The 26160-nt window shown below is 43.4% G+C and overlaps 1 pseudogene; it reads right to left on the bottom strand.

Annotated features, from left to right (window-relative positions):
* Nucleotides 1-4977: 4977 nt before the first annotated feature.
* On the bottom strand, nt 4978-25072 carry LOC110256482 (carbonyl reductase [NADPH] 1-like; annotated as a pseudogene).
* Nucleotides 25073-26160: the final 1088 nt, after the last annotated feature.

Raw genomic sequence — 26160 nt, 5'->3', positions numbered from 1 at the left:
GACTACACAACGTGCTCCTAAAGATGCCATGGGTCAATGAGGAAATCAAGCAGGAAATTTAAAAATACCTGGAGACAAAGGATAAGGAAGACGCAACCCCTCCAAATCTATGGGATGCTGCAAAAGCAGTGCTCAGAGGGGAATTCATAGCAAGACAGGCCTTCCTCAAAACGGAAGAAAAAATCTCAAATCAACAACTTAACCCACCACCTGAAGGAACTCGAAAAGGAAGAACAAACAAAACCTAAAGTCAGCAGAAGGAAGGAAATCATGAAGATCCGAGAGGAGATCCATAAAACAGAGAATCAAAAAACAATGGAAAAAATCAACAAAAGCAAGAGCTGGTTCTTTGACCACGTCAACCAAATCAACAAACCTCTGGCCAGTCTCCCCAAGAAGAGGAGAGAAAGAAACCCAAATCAACAAAATAAGAAATGAAAAAGGAGAAATCCTGATGGATCCTGCAGAAATACAAAAAGCCATAAGAGAGTCCCATGAACAGTTGTATGCCAACAAATTCGACAATCTAGAAGAAGCAGACAACTTTCTAGAGACCTAGAGCCCGCCAAAACGGAATCCAGAAGAAATAGATCACCTGAACAGACCTATCACTAGAAATGAAATTGACGATGTCGTAAAAACTCTCCTGACAAGTAAAAGCCCAGGGCCAGATGGCTTCACAGGCGACGTCTTTCAAACATACCAAGAGGAACTTATACGCCTCCTCCTTAAACTCTTGCAAAATGTTGCAGAAGAAGGAACACTCCCAAACACCACCATCACCCTCATACCAAAACCAGACAAAGATACCACCAAAAAAGAAAAGTATAGGCCATATCTTTGATGAATGTAGATGCAAAACTTCTCAGCAAAACTTTAGCCAACTGAATCAACAACATAGAAAAAAGATCATCATACACCACGACCAAGTGGATTCATCCCAGGTGCACAAGGATGGTTTGCCGTATGCAAATCAATCAACGTCACACACCACATGAACAAAGGAAAAGTCAAAAACCACATGATCATCTCAGTAGATGTGGACAGGGCATTTGACAAAGTCAAACATCGATTCATGGTAAAAACTCTTAGCAAAGTGGTTCCAGAGGGAGCATACCTTAACATAAGAAAAGCCATGCACGAGAAACACACCGCTAATATGACACTCAATGGAGAAAAGCTGAAAGCCTTCCCATTCAAATCTGGAACAAGACAAGGATGCCCACTCTCACCACTTTTATTCAACTTAGTATTTCGGAAGCTGGAGACACAGCCATTAGACAAACAGAAGCAATAAAGAGTATGTAAATGGGAAGAGAAGAGGTGAAATTGTCACTGTGTGCAGATGACACGATACTATACAGAGAAAACCCTAAGGGCTTAACCCCAAAACTACTCAAACTGATCAAAAAAAATCAGCAAAGTAATAGGATACAAGATTAACATTCAGAAATCAGTCGCATGTCTGTAGACTCCCAATGAAATTCTAGAAAAGGAATACAAAAATACAATACCTTTTCAAGTTGCACCCCCCAAAATCAAATACCCGGGAATTGACCTGACCAAGGAGGTGAGAGACTTATATGCTGAGAAGTATAAAACATTAATGAGGGAAATTAGAGGATGCAAAGAAAGGGAAAGACTTTCCATGCTCCTGGGTCAGACACATTAACCTTGTAAAAATGGCCATGCTACCCAAAGCAGCCTACAGATTCCATGCAATCCCCATCACGCTCCCCATGACATTTTTCACTGAAGTGGAACAGAGAATCCAAAAATTTATGTGGAACCATGAGAGACCCAGAATTGCCAAAGCAATCCCGAGGAACAAAAACCAAGCAGGAGGCATAACTCCCCCAGACTTCAGGCAGTACCGCAAAGCTACAGTAAGCAAGAGAGTGTGGTCCTGGTTCCAAAGCAGACATACAGACCAATGGAACAGAATAGAGAATCCAGAAATGAGCCCAGACAACTATGGTCAATTCATCGTCAACAAAAGAGACAAGAATATGGACAGGAAAGAGACAGTGGTGCTGGGAAAACTGGACAGTTGCACATAAATCCATGCAACTGGAACACACTCTCACACCATGCACAAAAAATAAATTCAAAATGGGGGCTTAACGACTTAAACGTAAGACAAGACACCATAAAACTCCATGAAGAGAACATAGGCAAGATACTCTCTGCTGTCAACCGTACAAAATTTTCTTAGGTCAGTCTCCCACGGCAACAGAAATAAAGGCAAAAATAAACCAATGGGACTAATCAAACGGACAATCTTTGGCACAGCAGAGGATACCATGAAAAACCCCAAAAGACACCTTGCAGAATGGCAGAAAATAGTTTCCAACGATGCAACTGACAGGGCTTCATCACTAAAAGATACAATCACCTTAAAAAACTCAACAGCAGAAAGCAAACCAACCAACCAACAAACAACCCAACGACCCAAATGAAAATTGGGGAAAAGACCTGAATATACCTTTTTCCAAATAAGACATGAGGATGGCCAAGAAGCACATGAAAAACATGCTCAGCATCTCTAATTATTAGGGAAATGCAAATCAAAACTACTATGAGGTACCACCGTGCGCCTATCAGAATGCCCATCATTATCAAGTCAAGCATTATAAATGCTGGAGAGGGTGTGGAGAAAAGGGTACCCCCTACACTGTTGGTGAGAATGTAAATTTGTACACCTATATGGAAACCAGTATGGGGGTACCTCAGAAAACTAAATGGAGAAGTACCATATGACCCAGCAATCCTACTCTTGGGCATACATCTGGAGAAAACTTTCCTTGAAAAATACACCGGCACCCGTGTGTTCACTGGAGCACTACTCACAATAGCCCCGACGTGGAGACAACCTAAATGTCCATCGACAGATGAATGGATTAAGAAGATGTGATCGATCTGTGTGTGTGTGTGTGTGTATGCCATGGAATACTCACCCGTGAAAAAGAAGAGAAGAATGCCATTTGCAGTCACATGGATGGAACTAGAGACTCTCATACTAAGTGAGGTAAATCAGAGAGAGAAAGACAAATACCATACGGTATCACTTATATGTGGATCTAATATAACGCACAAGTGAAACTTTCCATAGGAAAGAAACTCATGGACTTGGAGAACACACTGTGCTTGCCAACGATGACGGGGAGGGAGAGGTGGAGGGAGTGGGATGGACTGGGAATCTATAGTTAATAGGTGCAAACGTATTGCGTTGGTAATGGATAAGCAATGAGATCCTGCTTCATAGCACTGAGAACTGTAGCTAGTCACTAATGATGGAGCATGATGGAGGATAATGTGAGAAAAAGAATGAATACATATGTGTGTGTGTGTGTGTGTGTGTGTGTGTGTGTGTGTGGCTCAGTTTGCTGTACCGCAGAAAATTGGCAGAACCCTGAAACCCAGCTATAATGGAAAAAGTAAAAATAATTAAACTAAAAGATGTTGTACCGACACACAAAGGAATACCACTTAGCCAGAAAATGAACAAAAGAAGGCCATTTGCAACATTGAAGGAACAAGAGATGCTCATACCAAGTGAAGTAAGTCGGAAAGAGAAAGACAAATACATTGTGATATCACTTATACGTGGGATCTGAAATATGGTGTGAATGAACGTATCTGTAGAAACTAAACAAACTGATGGACATGGAGAACACAGATGTGGTTGCCAAGGTGGAGGGTGAAGGCGTGGGATGGATTGGGAGTTTGGGGTTTCTAGGTGCAATCCATAATGTCTGGAGTGGATTGGGAATGAGATCATGCTGCATAGCACAGGGAACTAGATCCAGTCATAATGGATGATGACGGAAGGTAATAGGAGAATAGTATGAACATGCGTATAACTGAGTCACGTTGCTGTAGAGTAGAAATTGACAGAAAGTTCTAAGTCAACTATACAACAATCGCCCAGCGGCTCCAAAGTTCAGTCAGAGCGATGCTGTGAAAATCTGGACTTAACAGCTGGATGACAGGTATTGCAGAGTCCTTATGGCTGGAAGGGCTTGTCTGTCTGGAAGGATTCTGCTCCTTGTGGACATCTGCCTGTCTGTCCATCCATCTCTCCACCTCCCGAGGGGACAGTTTCTAAATCCCATATAGCAGAGGTTCAGGCAGTAGCCGTGACCCACCCATGCTGGCCACCCTCACAGCCTATATCCTTTGAGGTCCCATCCACATACACTGGAAGGTGATGGCCCCATCATTGACCAGAGGGTGCAGCTCCTGGGTACTCCATGCATAGGAAGTCGCACAGGGCAGAGATGCTCTGCAGGTCACCGATGTCCAGTTGGGGGAATTGTAGGCTCAGGGCCTCTGCCTGCAGTTGCTTCACTGCTGCCTGTCCTCTGGGAATGTCCCTTGCTGGCACAGCTCCCACACCATGGGCAATCCTTGTTTGCGTCAGGCACCATTACCACGTGGGTGTTGGACTCATTACTGACGTTGCAGGCCTCCTGCCCCTCCAGGCTCACATAAACAACACACCCTCCCTGCATAGACTGGACCACAATCTCTCCTATCCACCAACACACCTGCACACTCCCTCTTCCCTGCCGGCTCTGATTCTCTTAGGTCCGCATCTTTCATAAAAGTGCCCCCTCCTTCAACTACACAGTTGCTCTTGTCCCATTGAATTTGGGGTTTAAAGACACCAGAGCAAATATCCTCCCTCTGTGATGCTGCCCGTGTTACACTGCTGGCTGCTGAGCTAGAGCCCACGGTCTCAATGTCACCATGCTCCTCAGTTTATGAACCCTCTCTGGCGACTTTCCTGCTGCAAAGGCAGATCTGAGTAGCTGCAGCAGAGCCCACTTGGACCCGCAAAGCTCAGTGGATTTCCTGTCTGACCGGATCCATAACGGGGGTTGTCCCAAGTTATGCTCGCGCTTCTCTTGACCTGCCTTTGGGTCTCTTCCATGTCTGAGCCTTTTTAGCATAGGAACAGTCGGCACACGTGGACCTTTATGAAGAGCCATTTATTCATCTCTTGATTGGTTTACATTATTTGTCATCTACTCCATGTTTCCCTTCCTTGGGGTCAGAGAAGTAATGACATAAGCCTTCACAGAATGAGCAGCCCTCTCCGAGTGGGGACTCAATGGAGACATTTTGGTTCTCTATTTTCTTTTTCATTTTTGCATAGGGCTGTTTTTGATAGTGTAAGTATCCTTTTGGGGAAATCAGGACACAAATTATGCATTGGCCCAGGGGTAGCTCTCAGGGGGAACACCCCATTCTACAAATTTTTTCTCAGAAACAAACTGACCGTGAGGCCCCTCAGCATCTGAGAGCAAAAGGTCCAGGTACACGGGGGTCTCTGCTCCTTCCTCTGGTCTCTTGGGTGCCTCAGGTCCAGTCATGTCAGTTCTCACCCACCCTGGGCAGCAGGCATTCAGGAGGATCTTGTCCCCTGCTCTCTGCTCACTCAGTTTAGATCCTAGCATAGATCCTGGACAACACAGTGACCCCGATTTTCGTCACTCCATAGATCAGATCACACCATCCCTCCTTCCTGTGCACCCCGTTCTTTGTGTCTTCCACAAACTTGTTCATGAGCCCCACCAGCTCCTGCTCTGTGATGGTCTCACTCTTGAACTTCTGCTGCAATTCAGGGCTGCACTCGTTAAGGGCTCTGACACCCTCAGTGCTAGACACATTCACCACTCTGCCTGTAATACAACACATATCCTTATATAGAGACATGAGCACCAGAAGGATATATATATATACCCAGTTCTCCAGGACTTTGGACCCTAAATTTCCAACTGAGATTCAGTGAGCAGTTTGCTAGGAGAAGACGTAAGAGTGCCTCTGTGAGAGAGGGACATGAACTGGCCTTGGATCATCTGCTGAGCATCGTGTATGGATGATGTCAGGGAATGAAATGCTCTAGTGGGGAGGGCAGTGCCCAGATTCCCATAAGAAAAGGCAACTGGTGTATGGAGGAAAATGCTCAGAAAATAAGAGGAGTCCTCGCTGCACTCAGGAGAGTGGCCTCCTTTGGGGCCACCTGAGGGTCTATGGTCACTTGGCCAGTGCTCTAGGACAGGTGTGTCTTGACCTGCCAAGGGCCTGTGGGTTTATGAATGGCAGTTCCTAGGGGATCAGACAGCATTCATCTTGGGAGGCTCAGTCAGAATAAGCTAAAAGCATTCATTTCAGGGTCTGAATTTCATGCATTTTTTTCTGGGTTTGAGTTTTTCTCACTCACGAGTAATGCCTCCAGTCCTGGCTATTGGAGGACAGAGAGGGGCAGTGGAATCTGATAATTTCAGAGATGCCCAGTGAGCATGCCACTGAGAGATTCAAAGGGACCTTAAGAGGGAATGAGAGTAGGACATGATAGGGGCCATCAGAAGCAGGTCTTCCTGGGTGAGGAGGTGCAGATACTATGGAGGGACTGTCCTCAGGTGTGGTTCCTTGCAGTGTCTTTTTGGGTGCAGGAGGGGAGTGGAAATGGGTGCAGCCCCAAGGTAGGAGTTGGCTCATTGTTCCTAAGACTCTAGCATCTTCTGAGACTCCATGGCCACTAAATGTTTCCTCTGCCAGCCAGTCAGAAGGAGGGGAGATGTGTAGGAGACAGACTTGTTGAGGCCATGTCTGGACACAGAGCTGGTAAGTGGGGCTGCAGGTGGAAGCCCTTGGAAGTTACAGTGTGTCCTGCTGAGATGAGATGCTCTCTCTGGACCTGGCTTTTCTGCCCTGGCAGGAGAACCCCTGTCTAAGGTGTCAAGGCAGGTACTGATGTTGAGGGTCAAGTGTCCTGGGAGACTGAGTGACAGTCTCCTCTGGTTGTCACACTGATGGAAAATGAGTAGTTAATGAAAATTGGGGGCAGGAGTTCCCGTCGTGGCTCAGTGGTTAACGAATCCGAGTAAGAATCATGAGTTTGTGTGTTCGATCCCTGGCTTTGCTCAGTGGGTTAAATGTCCGGCATTGCCATGAGATGTGGTGTAGGTCACAGATGTGGCTCAGATCCCACTTTGCGGTGGCTGTGGTATAGGCTGGCAGCTACAACTCTGATAAGACCCCTAGCCTGGGAACATCCATATGCCGCGGGTGCAGCCTTATAAAAGACAAAAAAAAAAAAAAAAAAAGAAAAAGAAAAAATCGTGGGGCAGAGATGAGTAGCAGCTAATTTCCATGTTGTAATTTGATGAAACAAGGAGGCCATTAGATTGAGTGGCTTAAGTTCCCTGGTGGGTTATGGTAGCAATCCAGATTTTGAGCCTGTAAATGCCTCAAGGTGACATAATCAAAACCTTAGGACCACCAGTGACAAAGAGCCACCTGAAGCTCCTGATGCTGCACACAATCCATAACCTCCTTCCTTTCTTTCAGTATTCGCTCCATTATCATGTCTCCCTCTGTACTGTGACAGAACAATCCTCACCACTTCTGGTTTGGTGATTTCTGATTCAAATAGTAGATATTTTTTCCAAAAACATCTTTAAAATTTTATATGCCTTGGAGTTCCCATCTTGGGGCAGTGGAAACTAATCCAACTAGGAAACATGAGGTTGTACCTTTCATCCCTGGACTTGCTCAGTGAGATATGGATCTAGCATTGCCTTAAGCTGTGGTATTTTACAGACATGGCTCTCATCCTACATTGCTGTAGCTGTGGCTTAGGTCAGTAGCTGTAGCTCTGGTAGGACTCCTAGCCTGGGAACCTTCATATACTGCTGGTACAGCCCTAAAAAGCAATAAACAAACAGACAAAGAAACAAATAAATAAAAGTTTCTGTATCTTGATTTATTGCTTAATCTATATTAAATATTGGAACAAACATAAAAATAAAGGCATAAATAGCAGTTGATTTTGGGCAGAATGCAATTAGCAGAAACACAGGAAACCTTAGTAGGTTTATCTGCTCTTCTAAAACTACATGTCCCCCAAGAGGACTCCTGCAAATATTAGTCATATTTCTGATACTGTTGCTCTAGTTGTTAAACAAATTTTGTCCTAAATTTAGGTGCTCGATGATCCTTTGGATGTAAGAGAGCCTTAGGAAAGCACCAGGGGCTGCTCTCTGTAAGGAAGGGTCTAAGCTTGGCCAACAATTGTTCAGTCTTTGATCAGACAAACGGAGAGGAAATGTTAAACCCTTAGAACGTCCTGCCTGAGAAGACTGGCCTTGCTCACTTGGTGTCTAGACTGGCCTTGCTCACCTATGCTAACAGGTGATTATGAAGGGGTCTTGGGCTACCTGGTATGAGCTGGATCTTGGGAATGGCTGAACAGTCAGCTCATGTGACCAACAAGCACCAAGGACACTGGACACTGAGGCCAGAGTGAGCTCCCAGCTGGGCAATGCTCCACATGTGCTCTCTCCTGTTGTTTCAGGGAGAAAGACCTGCTTCCCCCAAGATGTGCTGGGAGAGGACCTGTGGCAGCTCCATCCTGGTCTTTGCTAGACCTGTGCCATGAGATCTTGATCCCTGCTGACCTGAGCCAGTCTCCACTTCCTAGTTCACTCTCATTTGAATGTAACAGATTTTTGGTGAGCTCTGAGTACTTGAATGAAGTATTGACCCTGAGAGTGGTCTGGGATTTCCTGAACTTGTCAAGATTCAGAAGAGTACATTTGGCTCAGCATCTACCACCCAATATGTGTAATATATTCTGTTAGTTGGAGACAAAAGAAAAAGTCAAATGAAGAGACTTAGTGAAAGCTTTAGGGGCAATAATGAATTGATGCTAGTGTGGGCTCCTGAAACCTGAATCAGAAAAAGCCAACAAGCGATGAAAAAGGTGAATCAGGTCACTGTGAGGCGGGAGGAGGGGTGAGAAGATCTGGGTTGAGGCCTAAGGGAAGCCCAGCTGTGACGGGCATGGAGCAAGTTAAAGGCCTCTCAGAGGAGACCTTTGAGTTAAGGTGGGAAGAGAAGAAAGGGCCAGATGTGCAAAGAGCAGCTGGACCAAGCAAGCTTCAGCTGGACAGTTTAGAAGGACCTGTGGCCACAGAACCTGGCTAGGTAAAGACACAGCTATGAGGCCAGTGACGCTGAGCTGGAAAAGGAACAGGGCCTATAGCAGAGGTCAGAGGCAGTCAGAGCTCAGATCTTGCCAGAAACACTACAGCTTGGGCTTCAATCAGACTCACCTTGTAGTTTTATAGAGGCAGAAGCTCTGTGCACACACCTTGGGTTCCCAAGACTTTGGTTTTCAAAATCAGTTCTGTTCTAATATGAAATGGTGTGGGAATACCAGCTTTTAGGGCTGAAAGAGAACTCTGTTAAAAAAACACTAGTCTTATGTGAAAATGCAGAAAATGGCAGCTCTTTGTAATACGTATTCATTTATTTTTCTCTTTCTCTCTTTCTCTCTTTCTTTCTTTCTTTCTTTCTTTCTTTCTTTCTTTCTTTCGCGCTGCTCATAGGCATATCGATTTCCCAGGTTAAGGGTCAAATTGGCACCATAGCTGCCATTCTACACCACAGCCGAGCAACATAGGAACTAAGTTGTATTTGCTACCTACACCGTAACTCATGACAAAGCTGGATCCTTCACTGAGTGAGGCCAGGGATTGAAACTGCATCCTCCATGCATAGTAGTTGGGTTTGTTACCCTTGAGCCAGGGTGGGAACTCCTGTGCTGTGTGTTGTGGTGAATATTAATGAATGTCTGAGTTTACTTCACAGCATTTGCCAGTGAGCATTTCAGGGATTGATCATGCTGTAGAGTCTTTTACGATGGCACAATCAGGGGAGGCTAAGTAAAGGGAGCTACATATTTGATCTCTGTGTCCCATGCTTTGCAATATTTTATTTATGTCAAAATAAGTAAAAAATTCACTGATCTGCTCCAAAGTTCATTGAGAGATTCTGTGAAAATCTGGACTCAGTCCTTAACTGTCTGACCAAAGGTATTGCAGGGACCCTCCAACTGGAAAGACTTGTCAGTCTGCCAGCATTATGCTACCTTTGGCCACCAGTCAGTCCCCCTCTCTTAGATCCCAAAGCTGAGTTTCAGCCAGCAGCCCTGACAGAGCCATGTTGGCCAACAATGAAGCAAGGGACTGTGGGAGCAGTGTACATTGCACATATAGCTAAAGGAGCTTGGAGGGGCATGTTGCTCACATTTTACTTTGCAGTGGCAGCAGGGAGCACTCTTCCTTCAGTCTGGTAGGGGGATAGACCCCCCAAAAGTTGCCAGGCCTCCAGCAACAGAGAGAGCCATCTCACAACAGATAGTGAGCAGCCCATGCCCTTGGGACTATAGAGAATGCTATCTAGACTGGCCATACAGAGGAGTGGCTTCAGAAATGCACTCACCCATGCAGCTACATAGAGCAGCATTTATAGCCTTCCCAACAAATGGACGGATGGCAGAAGTGTCTGCTCCTTTTGCCAAGTGCAGGAAATCACCCTGAGAGCTACCTGGAAGCAGGAGGGTTTGCAGAAGCCAGTGCTGCCCCCACCCTACCACTACCAAAGCAAGCCTATGAACCATGTACCCCTGCCATGTCAGGCACCCATGTCCTAGCAGCCACCTGGCTCCAGGGGAGGTAGCATAACACCACAGCTCCCATCATGAGTTCTGGGCATGTGTGAGCTACGACCAACCCCAAGAACTCCAAGACTTGGCACCAGATGTGACACCTACATCCCCTCTGTCAAGGGGACAATAAACATAGAAATTTAGACATTATGGGATGACAAAGAAATAGCTATCAGACAAAAGAACAAGACAAAAGCACACAAAAACAGCTTTGTGAAGAGGAGATAGGTCATGTACCAAATAAAGATTTCAGAGTGATGACAGTAAAGATGATCCAAGATCTTGGAAAAATGGAGGCACAGACAGAGAAGTGGCAAGAAATGCCTAACAAAGTATACGAAGATGTAAAGCACAAGCTAACTCAGGTGGATAGCACAGTATCTGAAATGAAAAACACACTAGAAGGAATCAACAGCAGGATAATGGAGGAAGAGGAACAAAGATGTGATGCGGAAGACAGAGTGGTGGAAATCCCTGCCACAGGAAAAAATAAAGAAAAAAGAATGATTGGACTGAGGAGAGGCTAAGGGTCCTCTGGGACAATATTTCACATTCCAACACTGGCATTATAGGGGCCCCAGAAGGAGAGGAGAGAGAAAGGGCCAGAGGAGATATTGAAAGAGATTGTAAGCAGAAATTTCCCTAATATGGGAAAGGAGACACTCACTCAAGTTGAGGAAGCACAGAGAAGCCTCCATAGGATAAGCCCAGGGTGCACACAGCAGTACACAAACAACACAAACTGACAAAAATTAAATACAAAGAAACAATATCAAAAGAAGCTATAAGGTAAAAGCAACACATAACATACAAGGGAACCCCCATAAGGACAACAGCTGACTTTTCAGCACAATCTCTGCAAGGTGGAACTGAATGGCAAGACATATTTAAGGTGATGAAGGGGCAGAATCTAGAAGCAAGAATACTATAACCAGTAAGGCTCTCATTCATAGTTGATCAAAAGCTTTTCAGGGAAACAAGGCTAAGAGATTTCAGCCCCTCTAAACCAGATGTACAACAAGTATTAAGGGAATTTTTCTGGGAAGAAAAGAAAAAAACCAAAAGTAGGAAGAAGAACATTTCAAAAAAAGGAAACACACTAGTAGAGACAAAGATAATATAAAGATAGACTATCACCCATTAAAAAATATGCTACCCAAACCAGGAAACATAGGAAGATAACACTAATGCAGAACACTGAAAATATATCCAAAAATAAGAGAAGCGCAACCCAAACAATTCTGTACACATAGAGTTGGTTATCTCCAAACCTAATGGAAACCTCAAACCAAAGACTATATGGACACCCACATTACAAAAAGAAAAAGCGATCTAAACACAATACTCTATGTAGTCAGCAAATCACAGGTGAGTGCAACAAAAGAGGAAGGGAAGAAAACAAGACCCAAAGTGGAATTCCCAAAGCATGAGCAAGATGACAATAAACCCATACTTATCCATAACTACACTGAACGTAAATGGCTTAAAGGCTCCAACTAAAAGACACAGACTGGCTGGATGGATACAAAAGCAAGACATGCATATATGCTGTTAACAAGAGACCCCCTTTATACCTAAAGACACAAACAGACTGAAAATGAGGAGATGGAAGCAGCTATTCCATGCAAATGGAACTCAAAGGAAAGCAGGAAAAGCAAAGCGCATATCAGACAAAATCGACATTCAAGGAAAGAATGCCCCAAGAGCCAAAAGACACTACATAATGATCCAAGGATCTATGCAAGAAGAGGATATAACATTTGTAAAGACACACGCACCTAACATCGGAGTACCTCAATATACAAGGCAACTGCTGACAGCCATAAAGGGAGAAATAAACAGCAACCCAATAATATTGGAGGACTCTAACACCCCACTTGCATCAAGGACAGGTCCTCCACACAGAAAACCAACAGGGAAACAGAGGCTTTAAATGACACCCTAGACCAGATAGATTTATCTGGTATTTATCTGATCCCCAATCAGAAGAATACATATTGTTCTCAAGTGCACATGGAGTATTCTCTAGGATAGATGACATCTCGGGCTACAAAGCAAGCCTTGGTAAAGGGTAAAAGTTGAAATTTCATTCAAGCATTTTCTGCAACCACAATGCTCAGAGACTAGAAGTCAACCACAAGGAAAAAATGGCAAAAAAACCACACTCTTGGCAGCTAAATAGTATGCTCCTGAACAACCAGTGGATCATTGAAGAAATCAAAGAAGAAACCTAAAGATATTTAGAGGCACTTGACAGTGAAGATTCAACAATCCAAACCTCTGCAAAAGCAGATCTGAGAGGAAGTTTACAGCAATACAATTCTATCTCAGGTAAAAAGAAAAAACTCAAATAAAAAACCTAACTTTACACCTAAAATGACTAAAACTTGAGGAAAAAACAAAGCCCAAAGTTAGTAGAAGGAATGACATCATAAATATCAGACCAATAATAAATGAAATGGAGACAAAACAATAGAGAAGATCAATGAAACCAAAAGTTTGTTCTTTGATAAGGTCAACAAGATTGATAAACATTTAGCCAGACTCATTAAGAAAAAAATAGGAGGGGACTCAAATCAATGAAATTAGAAATAAAAAGGTGAAATTTTAACTGACTCCTCAGAAATACAAAAAATCCTCAGAGACTCCTATAAGCAGCTATATGCCAAGAAAATGGATAACCTAGAAGAAATGAACAGACTCTTACAAAGGTACAGACTAGCATGTCTGAGCCAAGAAGCAATTGAATATACGAATAGACCAATCACAAGTACTGAAATTGAAAATGTGATTGAAAAACTTCCCCAAAACAACAGTCCAGGACCAGAGGGCTATACAGGCGACTTCTACTGAACATCCAGAGAAGAGTTAACACTTATTCTTTTGAAACTCTTCCAAAAAGTTTGCTCATTCTATGAGGCCACCATCACCCTGAAACTAAGAACTGAGAAAGATACCACACACACGCAAAATATTACAGGCCAATATCTTTGATGAATATAGACCCCCTAAATCCTCACAAAATTTTAGCCAACTGAATCCAAGAACACATAAAAATGATCATACCACCATGACCTGGTTTCACCCCAGGTTCACACAGATGTTTCAGCCTCCACAAATCAATGAACATCATGCACCACATGAACAAAAGAAAAGTCAAGAACCACATGATCATCTCAATGGATGCACAAAAAGCATTTGACAATGTCCAACATCCATTCATGGTAAAACCTCTTACCAAGGTGTGTACAGAAAGAACCTACCTTAACATAATAAAAGCCATTCATAACAAACCCACAGCCAGTATACTGCTCAATGGAAAAAAGCTGAAAGTCTTCCTGATAAAATCTGGAACAAGACAAGGATGTACACTGTCAGCACTTTTATTCAAGTCAGTATTGGAAGTCGTAGACACAGCCATTAGACAAACAGAAGAAATAAAGTTATCTAAATGGGAAGAGCAGAGGTAAAATTGTCACTGTATGCAGATGACATGATACTATATATATAGAAAAGCCTAAAGACTCCACACAAAAACTGCTTGAGCTGATCAAAAAAGTCAGCAAAGTAGCAGCATATAAGGTTAACATTCAGAAATCAGTAACATTTTTGCATACTAATGATGAAATATTAGAAATGGAATATAAAAATACAATACCCTTTAAAATTGCAGCCCCAAAAATTAAATCCCTAGGAATACGCCTGACCAAAAAGGTGAAAGACACATATGCTGAGAACTATAAAACATTAATCAAGAAACTTAAAGAGGATTCATGGAGTTCCCATCAAGGCTCAGTGGTTAACAAATCCGACAAGGAACCATAAGTTTATGCTCAGTGGGTTAAGAATCCGGCCTTGAGCTATGGTGTAGGTCGCAGACGCAGCTTGGATCCTGAATTGCTGTAGCTCTGGCATAGGCCGGTGGCTACAGCTCCAATTGGACCCCTAGCCTAGAAACCTCCATATGCTGTGGGTGTGGCCCTAGAAAAGACAAAATGACAAAAAAAGAAAAAGAAAATTAAAGAGGATTCAAAGAGAGAGAGAGGACAAGATGGCGGAGGAGTAGGGAGACATGCTCACCCTCTCCCACAAACACAACAAAAAAAGCACATCTACAGAATAAATGGCTCGCACAGAACAGCAACCAATCACTGGCAGAGGAACCTAAACTCCAATAACGGCAAGAAGTTCGTGACATTACTGGGCAGAACGGGAGAAAAGAGGAGAGTGAGAAAAGGTGAATCCGAGCGGGACGGGCGCTCCCGAAAGGGAACTGCAGAGGAGAAAGGGATCCCACACCCTGGAAAGTCACCTACCGGGGGAAAGATCAAACGAACCCGAGGAATCTCCAGATGCAGAGAAGAGTGTAGCAGTAAGTTGGAGTACGGAAAAGCCGATCAAGAACCCAACGGACCATCTGAACTACCGGCACAGTCACCAAAAATTGAGACGCCTGGGTGGGGGCTGGGCACCGAATCCTCGGCTCCAGAGGTTAGTCCCCGGGAAAGGGCCGGGGGACGCCTGGGTGGGGGCTGGGCACCGAGACCTTGCCTCCGAAGGTTAGTCCCTGAGAAAGGGCTGGGGGATGCCTGGGTGGGGGCTGGGCACCGAGACCTCGGCCCAGGAGGTTAGTCCCCGAGAAAGGGCCGGGGGACGCCTGGGTGGGGGCTGGGCACCGAGACCTTGGCCCAGGAGGTTAGTCCCCGGGCTGGGGGGGGGGTGCGGGGCAGAGCAGAAACTGCTTGGGAGGTCTAGAAACCATTTGACGGGGCAGAGACTGCCTGGGAGATTAGAAAACAAAGCTGTCGCAGAGGAAGGGAACAATACTCTAGGGGCGGGGAAGTGGAAAGCTGCATCAGAGGGAACCTGGGAGAAGGGCCTGGTCTGCGCCCGTGCTGGGGAGGGGAGAGAAGAAGGGGTGGGTCCCCATAGAATACCCCCCACGCCACAGCAAGCTTACAGGCCCCACTAGCTAGCAGAAAGCTGTGCTTCCCAGTGCATTCCCTCCCCCCACCCCCGCCACCCCCCACGTTCTCGCTGAACCTGGGGCTGCCTGCCATCCAGGAGGGCTGGCCTCAACAATTGCCTGAAGCCTACCACCGCAGGGGCTGTCCCTGCACAGGCCTGCTTGCCCTTTGGAGGGGCTACACTTCCGCAGAGCAGCACCAAACACCACCAGCCCCCGAGAAAAGGCCTGCAGCCCAGAAAAGCTAGAACAAGCCTAGCCAGGCCGTGAATAGATCGGCCTAATTCTCGGATGGTTTTTCTGAGTCGGGCTGCCCCGGGGAGGAGCCTCTTGGGTCTCCAACAGCCCTGCTACCCGCCCAGGCCCCCAGGGGGTGCTGAGACCTAGTGGACCAGCTGCATAGGACTGCCAGCTCCAGGCAGGACCCCCTGCAGCCCAGAAAAGCTGCAGCAAGCCTGGCCGAGTCGGGAAAAGATCTCAGATGGTTTTTCTGAGTCGGACTGCCCCGGGGAGGAGCCTCTTGGGTTTCCAGTGGCCCTGCTACCCGCCAAAGCCCCCAGGGGGTGCCCCACTCCCGCGGAATAGCTGCTCAGCACCACCAGCCCCCTGGAAGAGCCCCTGCAGCCCAGAAAAGCTGCAACAAGCTCGGCCAGACTGTGAAAAGATCTGCCTACATTCTCAGGCTGTCCTTCTGAGTTGGGCTGCCCTAAGGAAGAGCCTCTTAGGTTCTCAGTGACCCAGACAGCTGCTCCAGCCCCCAGGGGGTGCTGCACTCCTGAGGAACAGCTGCCCAACACCGCCAACCCCCTGCAAGAACCCCACAGCCTAAAAACACCAGAGCAAGCTCTGCATGACCAAGTGAAATCTGCTACCATCGTGGTGTGGACCTCCCAGTCCTGTCTGCCCTCAGGAAGCCCTCCTTTGCTTCAAAGAAACACTGTTAGCCCCATCAACACTCCAGAAAAGCCACACTGCCTCAAAAAAAGATTGACCAACAATGCCAGCCCTCAGGAAATAATCCACGGCAGTGACAAGGCAAACACTGCCCGATAATGGAGAGTACAACTCCCTCAGGAGACAGAAAACAACAAGCAAGATGAAGAAGCTGAGAAACCACCCCCAGTCAAACCAACAGGAGAACTCACCTAAAACAGTCAGCAATGAAACAGATCTCTGCAGTCAGACAGACCTGGAGTTCAAAAGAGAAATAGTGAAAATACTGAAGGAATTAAGAGAAGATATGAACAGTAATGCAGATAACCTCAGAAAGGAACTAGAAAATATAAGGAGGAGCCAAGAAAAACTAGAACATTCATTTGCAGAGACGCAAACTGAACTAGGGGCAGTAAAAACCAGAATGAATAATGCAGAAGAACGAATCAGTGATATGGAAGATAGAATAATGGAAATCACTCAATCCAGTCAACAGACAGAAAACCGAATCAAAAAACTGGAAAGCAATATAAGAGACCTATGGGATAATATAAAGCGGGCCAATCTACGCATAATAGGAATTCCAGAAGGAGTAGAAAAAGATAAGGGGATGGAAAATATATTTGAAGAAATTATCGATGGAAACTTCCCAAATCTAAAGGATACTGGGTTCAAGATACAAGAAGCACAGAGGGCCCCAAACAAACTGAACCCAAACAGACCCACACCAAGACACAGCATAATAAAAATGGCAAAAGTTAGTGATAAAGAGAGGATCCTAAAGGCAGCAAGAGAAAAACAGAATGTTACCTACAAGGGAACCCCCATAAGAATATCAGCTGATTTCTCTACAGAAACACTACAGGCCAGGAGGGAATGGCAAGAGATATTTAAAGTGCTCAAAGGAAAAAATATGCAACCTAGAATACTCTATCCAGCAAGAATATCATTTAAAATAGAAGGGGAAATAAAAATTTTTCCCAACAAACAAAAACTTAAAGAATACAGCAACACAAAACCCAGGTTAAAGGAAATATTGAAAGGGCTTCTCTAAACCAAAAAGAAAGGAAGGAAAGGGAAGAAAAAAGAAAAGAAAAAAAAAGAAGAAGAAGAAGAAAAGGAAGAACTAGGACTGAGGAAACCGCAATCAGAGAGCAGTCACTCAAATAAGCCAGCATACAGATTTAATCATGAACATGCTTCAAACAAAATAAAATTAAAAAGAAAGAAATAAAAAAGAGTCATCAAAACCATAAAATGTGGGCAAGGGATGTTAGGAAGTAAATAACCCTTTTTGTTTGTTTGTATGTTTCTCTTCTTAATTTTAATATAGTAATGAAGTGTTTGAACTTACAGGACCATCAGGCTAAAACACACAATTATGGGAAGGGGTTAGCATATTTAAAAAACAGGGCAACCACAAGCCAAAACCAAATATTACATTTGCAAAAATGAAAAAAAAATACACTCAAGCAGATAACAACAGGAGACCATCCAACCAAAAAAAAAAAAAAAAAAAAAAAAAAAAGGAAGAATGGAGAACCATAGAATCACCTGGAACACGAGGTTCAAATGGCAATAAATAATCATCTATCAATTATCACCTTAAATGTCAATGGACTGAATGCCCCAATCAAAAGACACAGAGTGGCTGAGTGGATAAAAAGGCAAAAACCTTCAATATGCTGCCTACAAGAAACTCACCTTAGGAAAAAGATACATATAGATTGAAAGTGAAAGGGTGGGGAAAAATATTTCACGCCAATAGACATGACAGAAAAGCAGGAGTCGCAACGCTCATATCAGACAAAATAGACTTTAAAACAAAAGACATAAAGAAAGACAAAGAAGGACACTACTTAATGATTAAGGGATCCATCCAAGGAGAGGATGTTACTATCATCAACATATATGCCCCAAATATAGGAGCACCCAGATACATACAACAAATATTAACAGACATAAAGGGAGATATTGATGAGAATACAATCATAGTAGGAGACCTAAATACCCCCCTCACATCAATGGACAGATCCTCTAGACAGAAAACCAATAAAGCAACAGAGATCCTAAAGGAAACAATAGAAAAGTTAGACTTAATTGATATCTTCAGGACACTACATCCAAAAAAATCAGAATACACATTCTTCTCAAATGCTCATGGAACATTCTCAAGAATCGACCACATATTGGGACACAAAGCGAATCTCAATAAATTTAGGAGCGTAGAAATTATCTCAAGTATCTTCTCTGACCACAATGCCATGAAATTAGAAATCAACCATGGGAAAAGGAAAGAGAAAAAACCTGCTACATGGAGGCTAAACAACATGCTACTAAAAAACCAATGGGTCAATGAGGAAATCAAGAAGGAAATTAAAAACTACCTTGAAACAAATGATAATGAAGACACAACCTCTCAAAATCTATGGGATGCTGTGAAAGCAGTGCTCAGAGGGAAATTTATAGCAATCCAGGCCTTTCTCAAAAAAGAAGAAAGATCCCAAATTGACAACTTAACCCTCCACCTAAACGAATTAGAAAAAGAAGAACAAAAAAGTCCTAAAGTCAGCAGAAGGAAGGAAATTATAAAGATCAAAGAAGAAATCAATAAAATAGAGACTCAAAAAACAATAGAGAAAATTAATAAAACCAAGAGCTGGTTCTTTGAAAAGGTGAACAAAATTGACAAACCCCTGGCCAGACTCACTAAAAAGAGGAGAGAAAGAACCCAAATAACCAAAATTATAAATGAAAAAGGAGAAATCACAACGGATACAGCAGAAATACAAAAAACCATAAGAGAATACTATGAACAACTATATGGCAACAAGTTTGACAATCTGGAAGAAATGGACAATTTTCTAGAATCTTACAGCCTGCCAAAACTGAATCAAGCAGAAACAGACCAACTGAACAGACTGATCACTAGAAATGAAATTGAAGAGGTCATAAAATCACTCCCTACAAATAAAAGTCCAGGACCAGATGGCTTCACAGGTGAATTCTATCAAACATATAAAGAGGAATTGGTGCCCATCCTCCTTAAACTCTTTCAAAAGGTTGAAGAAGAAGGAATACTCCCAAAGACATTCTATGATGCCACCATCACCCTCATTCCAAAACCAGGCAGAGATACCACCAAAAAAGAAAACTATTGGCCAAAATCATTGATGAATATAGATGCAAAAATTCTCAACAAAATCTTAGCCAACCGAATCCAACAACATATCAAAAAAATTATACACCATGACCAGGTTGGGTTCATCCCAGGTTCACAAGGATGGTTCAACATACGCAAATCAATCAGCATCATACACCACATTAACAAAAGAAAAGTCAAAAATCATATGATCATCTCAATAGACGCAGAAAAAGCATTTGACAAAGTTCAACATCCATTCATGATCAAGACCCTCGCCAAAGTGGGTATAGAGGGAACATTCCTGAATAAAATCAAAGCCATTTGTGATAAACCCACAGCAAATATAATACTCAATGGGGAAAAACTGAAAGCCTTCTCACTCAAATCTGGAACAAGACAGGGATGCCCACTCTCACCACTGCTCTTCAACGTAGTTTTGGAAGTCCTGGCCACAGCAATTAGACAAACAAAAGAAATAAAAGGCATCCATATAGGAAGAGAAGAGATCAAACTGTCACTGTATGCAGATGACATGATACTATACCTATAAAACCCTAAGGACTCAACCCCAAAACTCCTTGAGCTGATTAATAAATTCAGCCAAGTATCAGGATATAAGATTAACATTCAGAAGTCAGTTGCATTTCTGTATACCAGCAATGAAACATTAGAAAAAGAATACAGGAGTTCCCGTCATGGCGCAGTGGTTAACGAATCCGACAAGGAACCTTGAGGTTGCAGGTTCGGTCCCTGCCCTTGCTCAGTGGGTTAATGATCCGGTGTTGCCATGAGCTGTGGTGTAGGTTGCAGACGCGGCTTGGATCCTGCGTTGCTGTGGCTCTGGCGTAGGCCGGTGGCTACAGCTCCGATTAGACCCCTAGCCTGGGAACCTCCATATTCCGCGGGAGCGGCCCAAGAAATAGCAACAATAACAACGAAAAGACAAAAGACAAAAAAAAAAAAAAAAAAAAAAAAAAAAGATCTCATTGCTTACAGCCTCGGACAATGAACTACAATTAAAAAAAAAAAGAAAGAAAGAAAAGGAATACAAAAGTACGATACCTTTTAAAATTGTAGCTCACAAAATCAAATACCTCAGAATACACCTGACCAAAGAGGTAAAGGACCTATATGCCGAGAACTATAAAACTTTAATCAAAGAAATCAAAGAAGAAGTAAAGAAATGGAAAGATATTCCATGTTCCTGGATTGGGAAAATCAATATTGTAAAAATGGCCATACTACCCAAAGCAATCTATAGATTCAATGCAATCCCTATCAAATTACCCAGGACATTTTTCACAGAACTAGAACAAACAATCCAAACATTTATATGGAACCACAAAAGACCCAGAATCGCCAAAGCAATCCTGAGAAACAAAAAACAAGCAGGAGGCATAACTCTCCCAGACTTCAAGAAATACTACAAAGCCACAGTCATCAAAACAGTGTGGTACTGGTATCAAAACAGACAGACAGACCAGTGGAACAGAATAGAGAATCCGGAAATAAACCCTGACACCTATGGTCAATTAATCTTTGACAAGGGAGGCAAGAACATAAAATGGGAAAAAGAAAGTCTATTCAGCAAGCATTGCTGGGAAACCTGGATAGCAACATGCAAAGCAATGAAACTAGAACACACCCTCACACCATGCACAAAAATAAACTCCAAATGGCTGAAAGACTTAAATATACGACAGGACACCATCAAACTCCTAGAAGAAAACATAGGCAAAACACTCTCTGACATCAACATTATGAATATTTTCTCAGGTCAGTCTCCCAAAGCAATAGAAACTAGAGCAAAAATAAACCCATGGGACCTCATCAAACTGAAAAGCTTTTGCACTGCAAAGGAAGCCAAAAAGAAAACAAAAAGACAACTTACAGAATGGGAGAAAATAGTTTCAAATGATGCAACTGACAAGGGCTTAATCTCTAGAATATACAAGCAACTTATACAACTCAACAGCAAAAAAACCAATCAATCAATGGAAAAATGGGCAAAAGACCTGAATAGACATTTCTCCAAAGAAGATATACAGATGGCCAACAAACACATGAAAAAATGCTCAACATCGCTGATTGTAAGAGAAATGCAAATCAAAACTACCATGAGATACCACCTCACACCAGTCAGAATGGCCATCATTAATAAATCCACAAATAACAAGTGCTGGAGGGGCTGTGGAGAAAAGGGAACCCTCCTGCACTGTTGGTGGGAATGTCAACTGGTACAGCCACTATGGAGAACAGTTTGGAGATACCTTAGAAATCTATACATAGAACTTCCATATGACCCCGCAATCCCACTCTTGGGCATATATCCGGACAAAACTCTACTTAAAAGAGACACATGCACCCGCATGTTCATTGCAGCACTATTCACAATAGCCAGGACATGGAAACAACCCAAATGTCCATCCACAGATGATTGGATTCGGAAGATGTGGTATATATACACAATGGAATACTACTCAGCCATAAAAAAGGATGACATAATGCCATTTGCAGCAACATGGATGGAACTAGAGAATCTCATCCTGAGTGAAATGAGCCAGAAAGACAAAGACAAATACCATATGATATCACTTATAACTGGAATCTAATATCCAGCACAAATGAACATCTCCTCAGAAAAGAAAATCATGGACTTGGAGAAGAGACTTGTGGCTGCCTGATGGGAGGGGGAGGGAGTGGGAGGGATCGGGAGCTTGGGCTTATCAGACACAACCTAGAATAGATTTACAAGGAGATCCTGCTGAATAGCATTGAGAACTTTGTCTAGATACTCATGTTGCAACAGAACAAAGGGTGGGGGAAAAAATGTAACTGTAATGTATACATGTAAGGATAACCTGACCCCCTTGCTGTACAGTGGGAAAAAAAAATATCAGTAACTGAAGAATAAAATAAATAAATAAATAAAATAAAGAAAAAAAAAAGAGGATTCAAAGAAATTGAAAGAATTTCCATGCTCCAGGTTTGGAAGAATTCATATCATAAAACTGGCCATACTACCCAAAGCAATCTACAGATTCAATGCAATCCCCATCACATTACCCATGACATTTTTCACAAAGCTGCAACAAAATAAAATTATATGGAACCGTAAAAGACCAAGAATTGCCAAAGCGATCCTGAGGAATAAAATCCAAGCAGGAAGCATAACTCTCCCCAACTTCAGGCAATATTGCAAAGCTACAGTAATCAAGAGAGTGTGGCACTTTTACCAAAACACACATATAGAGCAATGGAACCAAATAGAGAACCCAGAAATAAACCCAGACACCTACAGCTATTTAATCCTTAACAAAGGAGGCAAGAATATAAACTAGGAAAAAGACAGGCCTTTAGGAAGTGGTGCTGGGAAAACTGGACAGCCACATGTAAATCCATGCAACTGGAACACATCCTTACCCCATGCATAAAAATAAACTCAAAATGCCTTAATGACTTAAATGTAAGACAAGACACCATAAAACTCCAAGAAGAGAACAAAGGCAAAATATTCTCTGACATTAACCTTGCAAATTTTCTCAGGTCAATCTCTCAAGGCAACATAAAGAAAAGTAAAAGTAAACCAATGGGACCTAATCAAACTGACAAGCTTTTGCACAGCAAAGGAAACCATAGCAAAACCAAAAAGACAACATGTGGATTGGGAGAAAATAATTTCCAATGATGTAACTAACAAGGGCTTAATTGCTAAAATACATCAACAACTTAAAAAATTCAAGAGCAAAAAACCCAACCACCCAAATGAAAAATGGGGGAGAGACCTGAACAGACATTTCTCCAAACAAGATGTACAGATGGCCAAGAAGCACAGGAAAAAAATGCTCAATATCACTAAGTATCAGAGAAATGCAAATCAAAACTTCTATGAGGTATCCTCTCACACCTGTCAGAATGGCCATTATTAACAAGTCAGCAAATAACAAATGGTGGAGAGGGTGTGGAGAAAAGAGTACCCTCCTACACTGTTGGTGGGAACGTAAATTGGAGGATAATGAGAGAAAAAAGAATATATGACTGGGTCACTTTACTGTACATTTAGAAATTGACAGAACAGTGAAAGTCAATCATAATAAAATTTTCTTAAATAAAAATAAAATAAAACATGGAAACAGAAACAACAAAAACACTACAGTGAGATACCACTGCACACTGGTCAGAATGGCTATCATTAATAAGTCTAGTGAGGATAAAAGAGAATCCGCCTACACTGTTGGTGGGAATGTAAATTGGTAAAACCACTGTGGAAAACAGTATGGAGGTACACCAGAAAACTAAATATCAAACTACCATATGATCCATCATCTCACTCCTGGGCATATAGCCAGACAAAACTTCCATTAAAAGATACACGCACCCCTATGTTCATTGCGGCACTATCTGCAATAGCCAAGCCATGAAAACAACATAAATGTCCATTGAGAGATCAACGGATTAAGAAGATGTGGTGCCTATACACAGGGAATACTACTCAGCCAAAAAAAGAACAAAATAATGCCATTTGTAACAACATGGATGGAAAAAAAGATCCTCATACTAGGTGAAGTAAGTCAAAAAGAGAAAGACAACTATCATATGATTTCACTATATAAGAGGAATCTGAAATATGGCACAAATGAACCTATCTACAGAAATGAAACAAACTCATGGACATGGGGAAGAGACTTGTGGTTGCTAAGGGGGAGGGTGATGGAGTGGGATGGACTGGGAGTTTGGGGATAGCATGTGCAAAGTACTGCATTTGGAGTGGATAAGCAATGAGGTCCTTCTGTGTGGCACAGGGAATTATATCCAATCATCAGTGATGGCACAGGATGGAAGATAATAAGAGAATAAGTGACCCAGTTAGTTATATATATATAACTGGGTCACTTTGCTGTACAGCAGAAGTGGACAGAATGTTACAAATAAACTGTAAATAAAAATTGGCTGACAGCTCCAAATCTCAATCAGAGTGATACTGTGAAAATCTGGACTCAGTCCTTCAGAGTTTGATGAAAGGTATTGCAGGGGCCTTTATGGCTGGCAAGGCTTGTAAAAATCTGGAAGGATTCTGCTCCTTGTGACCCTCAGTCTCTCTGCCTCCCTAGGCAAGAGGTCCTAGATTCCACAGCAGAGGTTCAGGCAGTAGACCCTACGCACCCATGCTGGTCACCCTTACAGGCTGTATCCTTTGAGGTCACATCCACTTACCCTGGAGGATAATGGCCCTGTTGCTGACCAGCATGTATAGCCCTCAGGTACTCCTTGCATGGAAAGTCCTTCAAGATGCAGATGCTCTGCTGGTCATCAGTGTCCAGCTGGTAGAAGCATGGGCTCAGGTCCTCCACCTGCATTTTTGCTTCATTGCTGCCTGGCCTTACACCATGTCCTGCCCCATGAGCACGATGTCACCAGAGAATTGCCTGCACAGGTCTTGCACTATGGCGAAGCCAATACCCTTGTTGGAGCCAGTCAGCAACACCACAAAGCTGTTGAATAACATGGCCGCATGTGGTGTGTGTGGGGCCCTGGTGTGGAGAGTGGAGGGTGGCAGCTGTGCAAAGGGCAGGAGGTGGTAACAGAGAAGCCAGTTAGGCTAGAGCTGGGATCTACTATGTCTGGGATCCAGGACTGTGACTCTTAGGGGTCTAAGTCCTGGTTCTGCCCTCCCTCCAAGGACCAACCAATGTTGCAGTAGGTTCCTAATAACTGAGTCCTGACTCTATTCTACCCCCACCCCCCCGCCCCGTGCAACATTCAGAGTCAAACCTGGAAACAGCTGTTTTTTGATCCCACCTCTGAGTTGCACATGGGTTGGATGGGTGGGGATTGGTTGGTGAAGGGTCGGTAGGGGCCTGGGGAGTCCTGGCAGTTGGCCAGAAAATATTTTGGAGGGAGATCTCCAAAAAGAGAATAAGGAGTGCCAATTCATCATTCCCTCCAGAATGGCAATGATGGCTTTATTTTTAATGCCATAATTTTAAAACATTACCAAGAGTGATTGCTTCTGAGGACAGAGTTTCTGGAACTTGCTTAAGAGGAATTCGGCAGTGAATGAGAGAAAACAGTCCTGTGATTCAATTTTCCTGTGGGCAGGGTACCTGGCTCTGTGGGAGTCCCAGCGTTGCTCCAGGTGTGAGGTATGTTTTTGAAACTCATACTCTGCCTAACCACTGATTGGACTATTTACTCAATGCTTACATAATTCATAGGATTGCTAAAGGTGCCTACGTATTGGTTTTGTTTATACCAAAACAAATTAGTGGGATATTGAATTCTTTGTTATTTGCTCTGCAGGTCTTCAATGTCCAGCTGGTGGAAGCATAGATCTAAGCTCTCAGCCTCCAGCTGCCTGTACCATAGCCCAGCCCTGTGCCACATCCCTTACAGAGAGCACTGTGTCCCTTGAGAACTGCTGCACTGATCACTAATGAGGGTGAAGCCGATGCCCCTGTTGGCATCTGTCACCAGTGCCATATGAGTGTTTGATGACATGGCCAGGTTTAGGTCTTGCTGGGCTCCATCCTGGATAGTGGACCAGACTGTGGGTCCTGGGCACTGAGCTGGCTGAGATGTGGTCTCTGTTAGAGT

This window comes from Sus scrofa, chromosome 13, assembly GCF_054392235.1.
Source record: "Sus scrofa isolate SSC_HxYL_T2T_F1_AM1 chromosome 13, Sscrofa_HxYL_maternal_Yorkshire_Landrace_v2.0, whole genome shotgun sequence".
Taxonomy (NCBI): Eukaryota; Metazoa; Chordata; class Mammalia; order Artiodactyla; family Suidae; genus Sus; species Sus scrofa.
The sequence above is the reverse complement of the archived record's forward strand: the minus strand, read 5'-3'. Positions and strand labels throughout refer to the sequence as shown.